The sequence below is a fragment of the Mustelus asterias genome, chromosome 3, assembly GCF_964213995.1.
Source record: "Mustelus asterias chromosome 3, sMusAst1.hap1.1, whole genome shotgun sequence".
NCBI lineage: Eukaryota > Metazoa > Chordata > Chondrichthyes > Carcharhiniformes > Triakidae > Mustelus > Mustelus asterias.
Window position 1 is genome coordinate 97,521,043 of NC_135803.1, and position 13,997 is coordinate 97,535,039.

Genomic DNA, 13,997 nt, shown 5'->3' on the forward strand with positions numbered 1-13,997 from the left:
AGCAATGCCAGGTTCGATTGGTGACCACTGCTAAGACTGCAGCCAATCGAAGAACAGGGGCTGATGCAGGCCACACAGATTGGAGGTAAGTCTGGGGTATTGGTGGGGCCTGGCCAGGGGATTGAGGGTGGTGGGAGATGGGAAGGTGACAGGAGGCAGGCTTGAGGATCCGGGAGGAGGATTAATGGGGGTTTCTGACCTTGCGGGTGGGTGTGTCTCCGATGGACACATGAAACCTCACCCTTGCCCAACGCCAGTTGAAGGTGCTGGGGGTTGTTAGCCTCCCCCTTTCCCCCACTATCTCCACTCTACTGTGGGTAAAATAGCAGTGGTGAGGGGCATTAATTGGCCACTTGAGTGTCTCAATAGGCCCAAAGGTGGGAAGGCCATCCAACATCTTCACCGCCCATAGCAAAGTCAGAGACAGGTTGGGGCAGGAATGTAGGCAGTGGGCAGGCCGCATGTGGCATTTTATGATCCTCCTGACTTCAAAGCCACTGGCGGGTGACTGGAAAATTCCGCCCCAAGAATGAGGAGGTGGAGTGATGATATCTGTCTGATTTTCCATCCTGGATTTTGTGGGGGAGGCTCTGCTGTTCCCTCAAAATCTTTAGGCTAACTCTAAAGTTCACAACCTTTCTTCTGGATGGAAACATCCACAAGGTATTGAGGTCAGCAACATTCCACTTGCTTTGAGAGCTTCCCAAGGGCAGCTGTGTGTCACCGAGTCATATCGACTGCCTTTCCCTGCCGGGCGGGTGTTTGTCAGCACAGAGAGCTTAAAACAGAAGGCAAAGTGGGGGTGGGTGGAGGAGTGAGGGGGCAGAAATCATGCCATGTTCCCATTCTTGATCTCAACTGACTAACTCTTGCCGGAGGATCTCAGGAAAATTAACAAATGCAAAACACAGCAAAGAGCTTCAGAGCTAATGAAGTTCTTTTTAACACAAGTATAGTCACTGTTACAATACGAGAAACACAGCAGGAAATTTGCACACAGCAAGCTCCCAAAAACAGTATGACCAGATAATCACTTTTAGAGACATTATGTTGAGGGTGATATTCCCTCTAAGCTGCGCATCTCCATGGCAACCTGAATATTCCCATTTGAACCATGCACAAGTCGGCCTCTTTAAGTAAATATGCGTGCGAGGCCTCGCAGGAAAATATAAGGAGGTTGCACACTTAAATCACCCACGCACGCGGAGGGAATGTTAGCTGAGGGGTAAATATTAACCGGGGAGAACCATTTTTCAAATAGTGCTATGGGATTTTTAATGTCCGCCTTAGGGGCCAAACAAGGCCTCAGTTTAATGCCTCATCCTAAAGAAAGTATCTCTGACTGCGCAGCACTCCCTCAGCACTGCAATAAAAAGGCCAGCCTGGATTATGTGCTTGAGGGTCTGAAGCAAGGCTTGAACCCATAGACTCGGACCAGCGGTTCCATCACTGTGTCGCCGTTGTGAACATTGGGTGAAGATTGGGATGCCTCCCGCTGTGGAATATCTTAGTGACACTCACTGTCTCAGCTTATATATAAGTATGGTCACTCAAGGCTTGTTATTCTCTTGTTCTCTAACCAGGGAGGAGAATCATCTTAATACCGAATGCTCCCAATCTCCTACCGGATCAAGTCGATGTGATGAGATTGTAAAACAAACAAAAGACTAAAATCTGGAGAGCAGATGGGAATGTGCGCTGCTCTCTGCTGGAGGGGCCCATTGAGCAGACGGTTTCAATAGAATGATGATTCTTGGCAGCCCAGAGTCTTTTGTGTTTACTCTCGAGTCCTGGCGGTCGGCCAGTTGCCAGGTTGTTGCCACAAACCCTGCCATTTGACCACCGCTGCCTGCCAGCTTTGCTAAAACGATCCCTCGAATTAAAGGCCCCCACCTCCTCCTCAAGGCACCGACCCATACGGAGCCACAGATTGAGGGGAAGTGGGGGGGTGCGTGTGAATCAGTTTCTGAGCTGCTCCTACAGACATGTTATCTGGTAACAGAGCAGCGATGACACAGGGAAGCCCTGCTTATTCCTCATCAGTCTCCAATGCCATTTTTAACCCTGATTTAAGAGGCAAGATGTCGCTTTCTTTAGAAGGGACAAGCCAATGAATATTCTAATACCATCGAGACTGGGCCTGTGGATGTGGAAACTCATTGTATCATCACCTGGGACATATTTGCTCTGACTGTGGTCATTAATCCCAGTGACAGGAGGCGAGTCTGAAATAATTGGCTAACCTACCACACATCTCACAATCCCTGTGACCTCCAATTACCATTATTCAGTGAAAAGCACTTAAAGGGACATCTGGTATCACCATGGCACGCCATGATTGGCTGTGTAATGACAACACTTTTTACATTGATGCTGCAGCTTTAACAAAGGTACAATCCCAAAGTGCTATCAAAAAAAGACATTAAAGGGCGGCACGGTGGCACAGTGGTTAGCACTGCTACCTCACAGCGCCAGGGACCTGAGTTCAATTTTAGCCGGTCTGTGCGGAGTTTGCACGTTCTCCCTGTGTCTGAGTGAGTTACTTCTGGGTTCTCTTGTTTCCTCCCACAGTCCAAAGATGTGCAGGTTAGAATGATTGGTAATGTTAAATTGCCCCTCAGTGTCCCAAGATGTGTAGGTTAGGAGGATTATTGGAGTAGATACGTCTGGTTACGGGGAAAAGGCCTTGGTGGGATGCTCTATTAGTGAGTCGGTACATACTCAATGGGCCGAATGGCCTCCTTCTGCACTGTAGGGATCCTATGGTTCTATGATTCTAAAGGAGGAAATAGACTTGGGGACAGAAGGCTACAGCCTCCACTAGAGATTTGCAGGGAAATGTAAGTCAATGTCGGTCAAACGAGGGGTGAATAATATGTGGGACTTGTCTTTTCTTTATTCTCTCAATGGGATGTGGATGTCACTGGCAAAGCCAGCATTTATTGCCCATTCCTAGTTGCCCTTGAACTGAACATTTCAGGAGGCAGTATGAGTCAACCACATTGCTGTGGGTCTGGAGTCACATGTAGGCCAGACCAGGTAAGGATGGCAGATTTCCTTCCCTAAAGGTCATTGGGCGGGTTTTTACAACAATCAATGATAGTTTCATGAACACCATTACTGAGACTAGCTTTCAATTCCAGATTTATGGTACAGGAGATACAGACAACAGAATTTTAGATGACAGAAAATTTGAAGTATGACAATGGGAGTTACCCAGGAGAGCAGAGAGGAGGCAAGCATGGAAATGACAAATGTATTTAGAAGTGTTTCAGAAGCAGACAGGCAGTAGAGGCAGACACGAGTGATGTAACTGTGGTGAAAGTAGGTGGTCTTTGTGGTGGAGAGGATAAGGGGTTAGCTACTGAGGTTACCATCGGCCAGCTTCATACTGAGGTGATGGCCAGTGAGAGGGCTGGAATCAGCGGTCAGGGCAGAAAGTTTGTGGCAGAGGCTGAAAACCTTGGTTTCTGTCTTCCCAGTTCAGCTGGAGGCAAGTTGTAATTTACAGAGCACCAGATGTTAAACAAGCAGCCTGATAATATTGGAGGCAATGGAGGGAGTCAAGTGAAGTGCTGGAGAGCCATTAGTGTGTAGGTGGAGCTGACTTCATGTCTGTTTGGGTTTGAAATGTAATTATCTGATGTCACATCTGATTTGCCATAGTCATGTGACTTTGCCATTTCTGAGCAGTTCAATAAAGCCCCTCACTGAGAAGGCATGAACGAAACACTGCTTGAGACAATGCCTGCGATATTGACAGCAACATCTGTGCATGTGGAGATGGGAAAGGAGGAGGCCAAGGATTCATCTTTGAGGATCCCTGGAAGTATTGATGCAGGGATGGCAAGACAAGTCAGTTGTTGTTGGAGATGCTCTGGTTGTAGTTGGACAGGTTGGAACCGTGTTCTCCTGAGTTATACAGTGGAGGAGAGTCGCCAAAGGATGGTATGGTCGACCCTGTCAAAGATTAGAGGAATTTGAAGAGGGACAATGTACCACGGTCACTAACGCACTCGCACAGATGCTTTGCTGTTGTTTTGGCTAGGCCCATTTCAGTGCTGGGACAGAGGTGGAAATCTGATCAGTGAGGTTCAAACAGGGAGTGTTGGGGAAGATGAGAACAGATAAGCATGCAGGTGTAGCAGGCGGTGAAGAAGGCAAATGATGTGTTGGCCTTCATAGTGAGAGGATTCGAGTACAGGAGCAGGGATGTCTTGCTGCTGTTATAACAGGGTCTTGGTGAGACTACATCTGGAGTATTGTGTGCAGTTTTGGTTTCCTTATCTGAGGAAGGATGTTCTTGCTATGGAGGGAGTGCAGAGAAGGTTCACCAGACTGATTCCTGGGATGGCAGGACTAATGTATGAGGAAAGGTTGAGTCAGTTAGGATTATACTTGCTGGAGTTCAGAAGAATGAGGGGAGATCTCATAGAAACATATAAAATTCTAACAGGACTAGACAAGGAAGGATTTGCTGATGGCGGGGGTCCAGAACCAAGAACCATAGTCTAAGGGTATGAGGTAAATCATTTAGGAATGAGGTGAGGAGAAATTTCTTCATCCAGAGAGTAGTAAACCTGTGGAATTCACTACCACAGAAAGCAGTTGAGGCCAAAATATTGTTTATTTTCAAGAAGGAGTTAGATATAGCTCTTGGGGCAAAATGGATGAAAGGATATGGGGGAAGACGGGAACAGGTTACTGAGTTGGAAGACCAGCCATGATCATAATGAATGGCGGAGCAGGCTTGAAGGGCCGAATGGCCTACTCCTGCTCCTATTTAATATATTGTGTTTCTATACTTCTTTTTGGGAGATGATAATGGAGACGATTCTACCCCAAAAAAACTAAGTGATCAATGTGCGGGAATATGGGAATTTTTCCTGCCTGTTTTTTGGGCGAGCTTAGTTTAATGAACCTTTGGGATTCTGTGCATCACAGAGTCCCGAACACGATCCACTCTGGTAGGGGGTGGGAGGGGGCGGAGACTGAACCCACCCGAGAGTCCAGAATCAATGAGCTGAGGTGGCCAGTGCGCCTGCACCGATCTGTCAGTGGCCCTCTCATCGCCGGCCCCCCCATCGCCAGCCCTGTCATCGCCGGCCCCCTCATCGCTGGCCTCCCGATCACTGGCCTCCCGATCGCCGGCCTCCCAGGCCTCCCCACCTCTGATCACCGGGTTCCCCGAACCCCCTCCGCCTGATCATCGACGTTCCCCTCTCCCCGATCGCCAGCCTCCCTGACAACCCCCGCCCCCCACCCCCACTCCCCCAATTGCCGGCTTCCCTAACCACCCCCATCCTCCTCTCCCCGGGCCAGCCCTGATCGCCAGTCAGCCGTGGCCAGCCCCGACCACCCCCATGGCCAGCCTGATGCCCACCTCCCCATATCCAGCCCCAATCGCCTCCGCCCTCCCAACCCCACCGACCCCTAATGCAGAGTGCACAGCGGGTTCCCCCCCCGACCACCACCAATCGACTCCCCAGTAGGCGCTGCCATCACTAGACCCAATAGGCCCTGGCTCTCAGGTCCCGCCCCCTTGGCACTGCCCAGTGCCCGGTGGACTGCGCCAGAGTGCTCAGTGGACAGTGCCAGGCTGGTATTTCCAGGGTGCCAGCCTGGCCCTGCCCAAGGGGCACCCCCCATGATGCCCCTGACCTTCTGGGGGGATCTCTGTCCACACCAGTGACATGACCATGCCTGGTCCTCTTTGATGGGGACCAGCTTTAATCCCCACTGGTGGGAACCTCTCCTGGTGATGCGTGGGGGTAGACATTAGCGAGCCTGGAGAATACTGTCCCGGGCTTGCGAATAATATGGAAATATGAATTCCCATATTGTAATCAGCCTCGCACTGATTTCTAGCATGAGGCTGATTATGTCAAAAAACATGGCCTTGGAGACGCACGATCGGCTGGGTGCTGGTGGTGAATCCCGCTACAGGCCCCCCACTGATGTCTCCCAGCTCGCTGCACTACTTGAGCTGGGACTTTGGAGAGGAGCGGGAGATTGTAGATTGGGAGGGTAGTTTGGAAGGACAAAGAGGTTATGGGGGATTTTTGAGGAGGGAGCTAATGGTAGCAAAATGATTTACCATCGAGATTTGAATATCGTCTAATGTATTTGCTCTCTGAGATTTATTTGGGAAGTTAGAAGAATCTGTTATTTTGGACACCATAAACTGATCAGACAGAACCAACATGGACTTGCAAAGGGTAACCTGTGTTTAACAAAATGAGTGGATATTTTTTAGGAAGCCACAGATATGACAAAGGAATATCTCTGATGTTATTTATATGGACTTCCAGCAGGTATTTGAGAATGTTCCACAGAAGAAACTATTAGCAAAACTGAGAGTGCATGGGATTACTGGCAACCTATAGGGAATTGGTTAGGATAGAGTGTGCACTCCAATTGGTAGTTACGACAAGTGTTTTTTTAAATTCATTTTTACAGGATAATGGTGTCACTGACTAGACCAGCATTTTTATTGCCCATCCCTAGATTCCCTTGAGAAGGTGCGGTGAGCTGCCTTCTTGAATCGCTGTAGTCCCTGGGGCATAGGTACACCTACAATGCTGTGAGGGAGGGAATCCAGGATTTTGACCCAGCGACAATGAAGGGACGGTGATATATTTCTAAGTCAGGATTGTGAATGAATTGGAGAGGACTTTGCAGGTGGTGTTCCCAGGTGTCTACTGCCCTTGTCCTTCTACATGGTAGTTGTGGGCTTGGAAGTTACTGTCGAAGGAACCTTGGTGAGTTCCTGCAGTGCATCTTGTAGATGATACCCAAGCTGCCACCGTTCATCGGTGGTGGAGGGAATGAATGGTTATGGAAGGAGTGCCAATCAAGTGGGCCACCTTGTCCAGATGGTGTCAAGCTACTTGAGTGTTGTTGGAACTGAACTCATCCAGGCAAGTGGAGAGTATTCCATCACACTCCTGACTTGTGGACAGAATTTCGGGAGTCAGGAGGTGAGTTAATCACCTCAGAATTCCCAGCCTTTGACCTGCTCTCATAGCCACAATATTTATATGGCTAGTTCAGTTCAGTTTCTGGTCAATGATAACCCCCAAGATATCGGTAGTATCCCATAAAGCTTAGTACTGGGGCCTCAGCTTTTTACTATATTTATTAATCATTTAGAAGGAAGATCAAAGAGCTTTATATCTAGGTTTGCTGATGGCACCAAGATATTAAAAATGTTTTCATAGTGTTGACCCCATTTTAATGCCTCAGACTTTCTGTGGCCCCAGAGTGAAAATATAAGGAGTATGAGAACTGTTGATTTGGGAGTAAAGCTTGGGATGCTTCAGTTGTTAAGCAGTCGGGGAAGAGGTTATATTGATTAACAGGATGGGGGGCAGTTTAGTTCTTGACTGCAGGGCTAGGGGGCTTGACGTGAGTTGAACATTGGTGGAGCTGATGAAAAGACAGGGTTTCTACAAAGCACAGAAAACCTATCTTTTCACAGGACTATTTTTGCAGCAGCAATTGGGTCTACTAGGTCAGGCCCACCAATAGAAAAAAAGGATTCAAAGGCACATTGCAACTGTCAAAAATCTGACAACCTGCATCACTGCTTCGGGGTTTGTGACCCCAAAATCTCATCTCATGCTCCTAATTTGAGAAGCTCTGCATTAAGCTGGGTGGCACATGGAATAGAATAGATCAAGGACCAAAAAATGACAACAGGTGATGTGAACAGGAATTCCCATTAAATGTGTGCTCTTAATTAGGAGTGACACTCAGGAATGGGATGGTTTAGGGGTCAGTGCGTTGGAATGGGAATATAGGAATGTGGGTGGGCCATTCAGCTCATTAGGCCTGTTCTGTTCAATTAGATCATGTCTGATTTATATTTTAATGCAATCTACCCACTTAACCGAACAAAAATATATACAACTCAGAGTTGAAATTTCCAGTTAACACCACTCCTTCCTCTACCCTTCATCCTTAAGGAAGCAGAGCTCCAGATTCCAAACAACTTTTGTGTGAAGAAAGTTAAAGCCAAATTTTTGCCACAATAAAGTGGCTCTCCATCATGGCAAAAATAGCAAAACTGAAAACCCCTTGGTCCAATCTCTGAATGCAGCAATTCCAATTTTTGCAGGGTCGGGGTTGGAGTTAGACTGGAGTTCACAGAGGCAGTGCTGATTTAAATCAATGGCTGCTGCTTTCCGGACCGTGAAGCCCAGCATGTGGAGATTAGACCAGGTAAGAGGTGGAGTGCATTTGGTGGATTTGTTTGGATAGCCAGGGTACCCGTTTGTAAAGGTAAGGTACCCCTTTTGATATGGTTCCGGGACACCTTTGGGATAGGTAAGGCACCCTTTTGGAGACATAAGGCACCCTTTCGGATTGTTAAAGGTAAACATGATTGCACGCAAAAGATGCATAAACTCATTGCAACTGTTAAAACTCATTGGAGGGTTTGAGGGGTCATGGGGTTGGGTGGGAGGCATGAGGTTCATATGTTGGGGCATTTTTAAAAATTAAATCCAACAAACTACCCAAGCATAGATACAAGCCTTCTGCACAGGTTGACTCTTACACAGAAGCTTCCATACTCCAATTGAACAAGTTATCTCTGTTGGGGATTAAAGACAAACTTTACCAGATGATAAAATCATTTTTGTTGGACCACATGGAAGTGGTCACTGTTAATGGACAATTATCCAACCCAACACATATGATTTCTGGAGTCCCTCAAGGAAGTATCTTAGGGCCCCTTTTATTTATGGCTTATACTAATGACATCGGTGGCCTGATTCAGTATAGTACAGCTTTGAAATATGTGGATGACATTAAAATGTATTTGGAAGTTAAGAAAATTAATCCAGGCTCTCAAACACACTTCTCTAGGAGTGAGCACTCTACTATGGTGCCGTGGTTCAAGGATTGGCCACTTGCCTTTAATGTGGAAAAGTGTTTAGTTCTTCATTTTGGTCACGATAATCCCAACCCAGTGTACCATAGATGGCCAGACTTTAGTACATTCAACCATTGAACAGGATTTTGGTGTGATTTTTTTATTTTTATTTTTAAAGTTTATTTATTAATCACAAGTAGGCTTACATTAATACTGCAATGTAGTTAGTGTGAAAATCCCCTAGTCACCACACTCCGGTGCCTGTTCAGGTACACTGAGGAAGAATTTAGCATGGCCAATGCGCCTAACCAGCATGTCTTTCGGACTGTAGGAGGAAACCGGAGCACCTGGAGGAAACCCACCCAGACACAGGGAGAATGTGCAGACTTCACACAGACAGTGACCCAAGACGGTAATCGAACCGGGTACCTGGCGTTGTGAGGCAGCAGTGCTTGCCACTGTGCCACTGTGCCCTCCCTGCTGAAGTTTACGAATCATGTGGCTCAGGCAGTACAGAGGGCAGGAAATGTTTTACAAGCACTGAATGCTTCCTTTGACTAGGGATGTCAATGTTTATCTTAAACTCTATAAGCAGCTGGTACGTCCACATCTGGAGTGTGCATCTACAGTTTGGAATCCACACTTTCAGAGAGATGTACAACTGATAGAGAGAGTGCAAAAGCGTGTTACCAGGAAAATGGAAGGCATGAAGGGAATACCTTATGAGGAGCGTTTAAAAGTTCTTGGATTATAATCTTTAGAGAAGAGAAGACTGATTTTTGCTTTCGTTGAAGTTTATAAATTGAAACATGGCCTTACTACCTCAGTTTAAAAAGTTTTTCACTCGCAGTTACAGTATTTTGCGTGGTCATCAGTATAAACTACAGAAATGTGGTTCACATCTTGATATTCAAATTGATTTTCACATTGAATTGTTGATATTTGGAATGCATCGCCTGGTTTTGTTGTGAATGCTGAAAATGTAGTGACTTTTAGAAGACTTGTCAGAAACAGTGCGATTTCTATGTATTGTCTGATGTTGATGTTGTTGTTTTTAATACGGTGCCTATGTGCTTCACACTGTATGACAATAAAAATAAATAAATAATCCAGACCACCTCCCGCCACCCCCCTGGCCACCATTTCTAAAGGCCAGGTTTGCAGAGTTGGGGGAGCAGGCTTGAGGGGCCGAATGGCCTGGTCCTGTGCCTGTTTTCTATGGTTTTATCTCATTGAGGTGTTTAAGGTGATTACAGTATTTGATAGGCTGGATGGAGAGAAACTATTGGCAGAGTTCTCCAGCCAGCCTGCAGCGGGTTTTCCTGGGCTGAAGGCACCTCACCATCGGCTGCTGGTGGGGTCTTCCAGTCCCGCCGAAGTCAGTGGTGATTTACATTCCTCATTTGTGCTGCCATCGGGGAACCTGCGGCAGGAGTTGACTTTGGCAGGACTGGAAGCTCCCACCGATGGGAAGTGCTGGAGAATTCCAAATTAGAGGGACAGGACCTTAAAATTGAAACAAAATCATTCAAGGGCGATTTTCAGAGAGAATTTCTTCACACAAAAGGTGGTAAATATTTGGAACTCTCCCCAAAAGGCTGGGTGTCAATTGAAAACATTTCAAAGCTGAACTCGATAGGTTTTTTTTAGGTTAAGATGTGTAGATGAGGTTACAGCGCTGGGAAGCTGTGACCTAACTGAATGACAAACAGGCTCAAGGGGTTGAATGGCATCCTCCTGTTCCTACAGTCCTATTCCACCTCCAACAAGAGAGTGCCACACCTAACTGTGAACATATACGATGGAAATTCCTGTTCACCTGGGAGATCTCCCCATCAGCAGGAGCATTTTGGGTATGAGGGGCTCTCAGGGGATGGGGTGGTCATGGGTTGGAGGTGAGGGGATGCCGGGGGGGTGGGGGGGGAGGGGGGTACATGTGGGGACCACAGTCCAGTCCGATCCACACTAATCCCACATGAAGATTGAAACTTGATTGAGTGAATGAGGAGAAACTGTTTCCAATCAGAAAATACCCCTCACCCCAAGCTGGACGGTGAGTGTGAAACACAGACAGCTGGAACATACGGTAGAACAATCGGAAGTACATGGGTTAATTTAATGGGAATTGCATCAAGGACATGAAATTATCTTTCAGATCCATTAATCGGGTCTCTCGGGATATTTATGTAAATGTGGCACAATGGGAGTCTGAGGCCTGCCGTTCAAACACAATCCTCTGACAGTATGTCCTAACAATGCTGCAGCTAGGATATGATGAGAACTGCGTTTAGGAACTTATCTGGAAGCAAGCTGAGGGAGCATAATCTTCTTAACTTGACTCAGCCACCATTTCCTGTCGAAGGATATTGTAATTACACAATGTGTTTCAGTCACATATGAGGGCTATCCAGTAGAGAAGGCCCCTCCTCATCATCTCCACTCATTTTCCCTTCGTCACAACACATGCCAAAGACCACCCCCACCCCCCTGTCTCCTCCTGCCCCGGGCACGACTGGCTGATATTCTGTGCCAGCAGACTTCTCTGCTTTGCGAATCAGCTTCACACTTGATTAAACAGCCTGTGTCTCTGTGAAAAGTGATAAAACAGCGGAGGGTTGGTTGGTTGGTTGGGTGGGAGGCAGTTGTGGGGGGGAGGGGATAGTGGCAGTGGGCATTCCCAGGAGACATTTTCTTGGGACACATGGCAGTGCGGAGCAAGCTTGGAGTCAGCTAGCAGATTGGGATCTGCACTAGACTGGCAGCTGCTGACCAGAGAGAATAAATCATCTTCCCACCTTGCTCTCGTCCCTTCAATTCTGTAGTCTTGTAATAACTCTTTTTATACCTATTAAACTTTCACAACAAATCCCTCATCTTTTCCCATTAAGTTTTGTAAAAATATATTTTTTTCCTCAGGCTGGGAGCAGTGGAAGAAAGACTTGCATCTCTTTGGCACCCTATCAAGTACTTTGTAAATGTGATCATTGTAGAAAAGGTGACAGCCGATTTACACAAGCTCCCACCAAACAGCGAGATTTTTGATTTGTTGGGTGAGCTATAAACACTGGCCCGGACACTGGGGAGGACTTCCCTGCTCCACTTCAGAATAAGAGCCAGTGAATAACTGGAATGGCCAGTTTTTGTCCCGGCAAGGTCAGATTTATTCATCTGTCAAAGGCATCACGTGCTCCCATGAAATCTACAGGCACTCACTTTCCAATGGAATTAATAGAATCATAAAATGACACAGTATTGAAGGAGGCCATTCTGCCAGTGAGCCTATACTGGCCCTTTGAAATAACTCTCCAATTTGTGCCTCCCTGCTGCTCTTTTCATAAAGGCGTACAAATGTCTATTTCAAATCTATATCCAATTCTCCTTTAACAGTTACCAGTTAATCTGCTTCCCTTCAGTCAGTCTATTCCAGATCTTAACCACTTGCAGTGTAAAATCAATCAGCTCATCTCCACCCCCTCTCTTTTGCCAATCAGCTGAACTCTGTTACTGACCTATCACTGGCAACTTCTTACTTATTCGATCAAAACTCTTCCTGCTTTTGAACGCCTGTATTCAATCTCCTTTTAACTTTCTCTGCTCAGTGAAGGACAACCCCAGCCTCTCCAATCTCATCACATAGCTGAAGATGCTCATCATCGATACCATTCTGATCAATCTCCCCTGGACCCTCTCCAATCTCTGTTGACCAAGATCGGAAGAGATAGTTGGGATTCCTTGGACATGTGATAAGAAATTGTGATTTTGAAGATCAGAGGCTCATAAGAACATAAAAACTAGGAGCAGGAGTGGCCATCTGGCCCCTCGAGCCTGCTCCGCCATTCAATAAGATCATGGCTGATCTTTTTGTGGACTCAGCTCCACTTACCCGCCCTCTCACCATAATCCTTAATTCCTTTACTGTTCAAAAATTTATCTATCCTTGCCTTAAAAAGGTAGCCTCAACTGCTTCACTGGGCAGGGAATTCCACAGATTCACAACCCTTGGTGTGAGGAAGTTCCTCCTCAACTCAGTCCTAAATCTGCTTCCCCTTATTTTGAAGCTATGCCCCCTAGTTCTAGTTTCACCCGCCAGTGGAAACAACTTCCCTGCTTCTATCTTATCTATTCCCTTCATAATTTTATATGTTTCTATAAGATCTCCCCTCATTCTTCTGAATTCCAATGAGTATAGCCCCAGTCTACTCAGTCTCTCCTCAAGAGCCAACCCTCTCAACTCTGGAATCAACCTAGTGAATCTCCTCTGCACCCCCTCCAGTGCCAGTTTATCCTTTCTCAAGTAAGGAGACCAAAACCGTACACAGTTCTCCAGGTGTGGCCTCACCAGCACCTTATACAGCTGCAACATAACCTTGCTGTTTTTAAACTCCATCCCTCTAGCAATGACTGATGGGAAAGATTGATGGTAAAACAGGTCAAAGTAAACAAACAATGCTGTTTTTGAAAAGCCTCGCAAACAATGTACCACCAATGAAGATGATCCACACCAACAGATCAAGATTAACATGGAGGTCCATGGCCACCGGCTCTCTCTTAGAGCCTTGTGCCTGAAGAGAAAGACCCTCTCCAAGTGTTAATGCAAGGATGGGGACCTTGGCCGATTTCCTGTCTCAGAATCCAAAGATCACGGAGACCAATCATTGAAAAACCAACACTGCCTGCCCCTAACCCGCCCAACCCCCTCCCCTAGCACCCCCCACATTGACACACCGACACTGTCCCTAACCCCCCCATTCCCCCAGCTGCCCCCCCCACATTGACACACCGACACTGCCCCTAACCCCCCCACCCCCCCAGCTGCCCCCCCACATTGACACACCGACTCTGCCCCAACCCCCTCCCCCCAGCCCCTCCCCCCCACATTGACACACCGACACTGCCCCAACCCCCTCCCTCAACCCCACCACATTGACACACTGACACTGCCCCCAACCCCCTCCCTCAACCCCCCCCCCACATTGACACACCGACACTGCCCCCAACCCCCTCCCTCAACCCCCACCCACATTGACACACCGACACTGCCCCTAACCCCCTCCCTCAACCCCACCACATTGACACACTGACACTGCCCCCAACCCCCTCCCTCAACCCCCCCCCCACA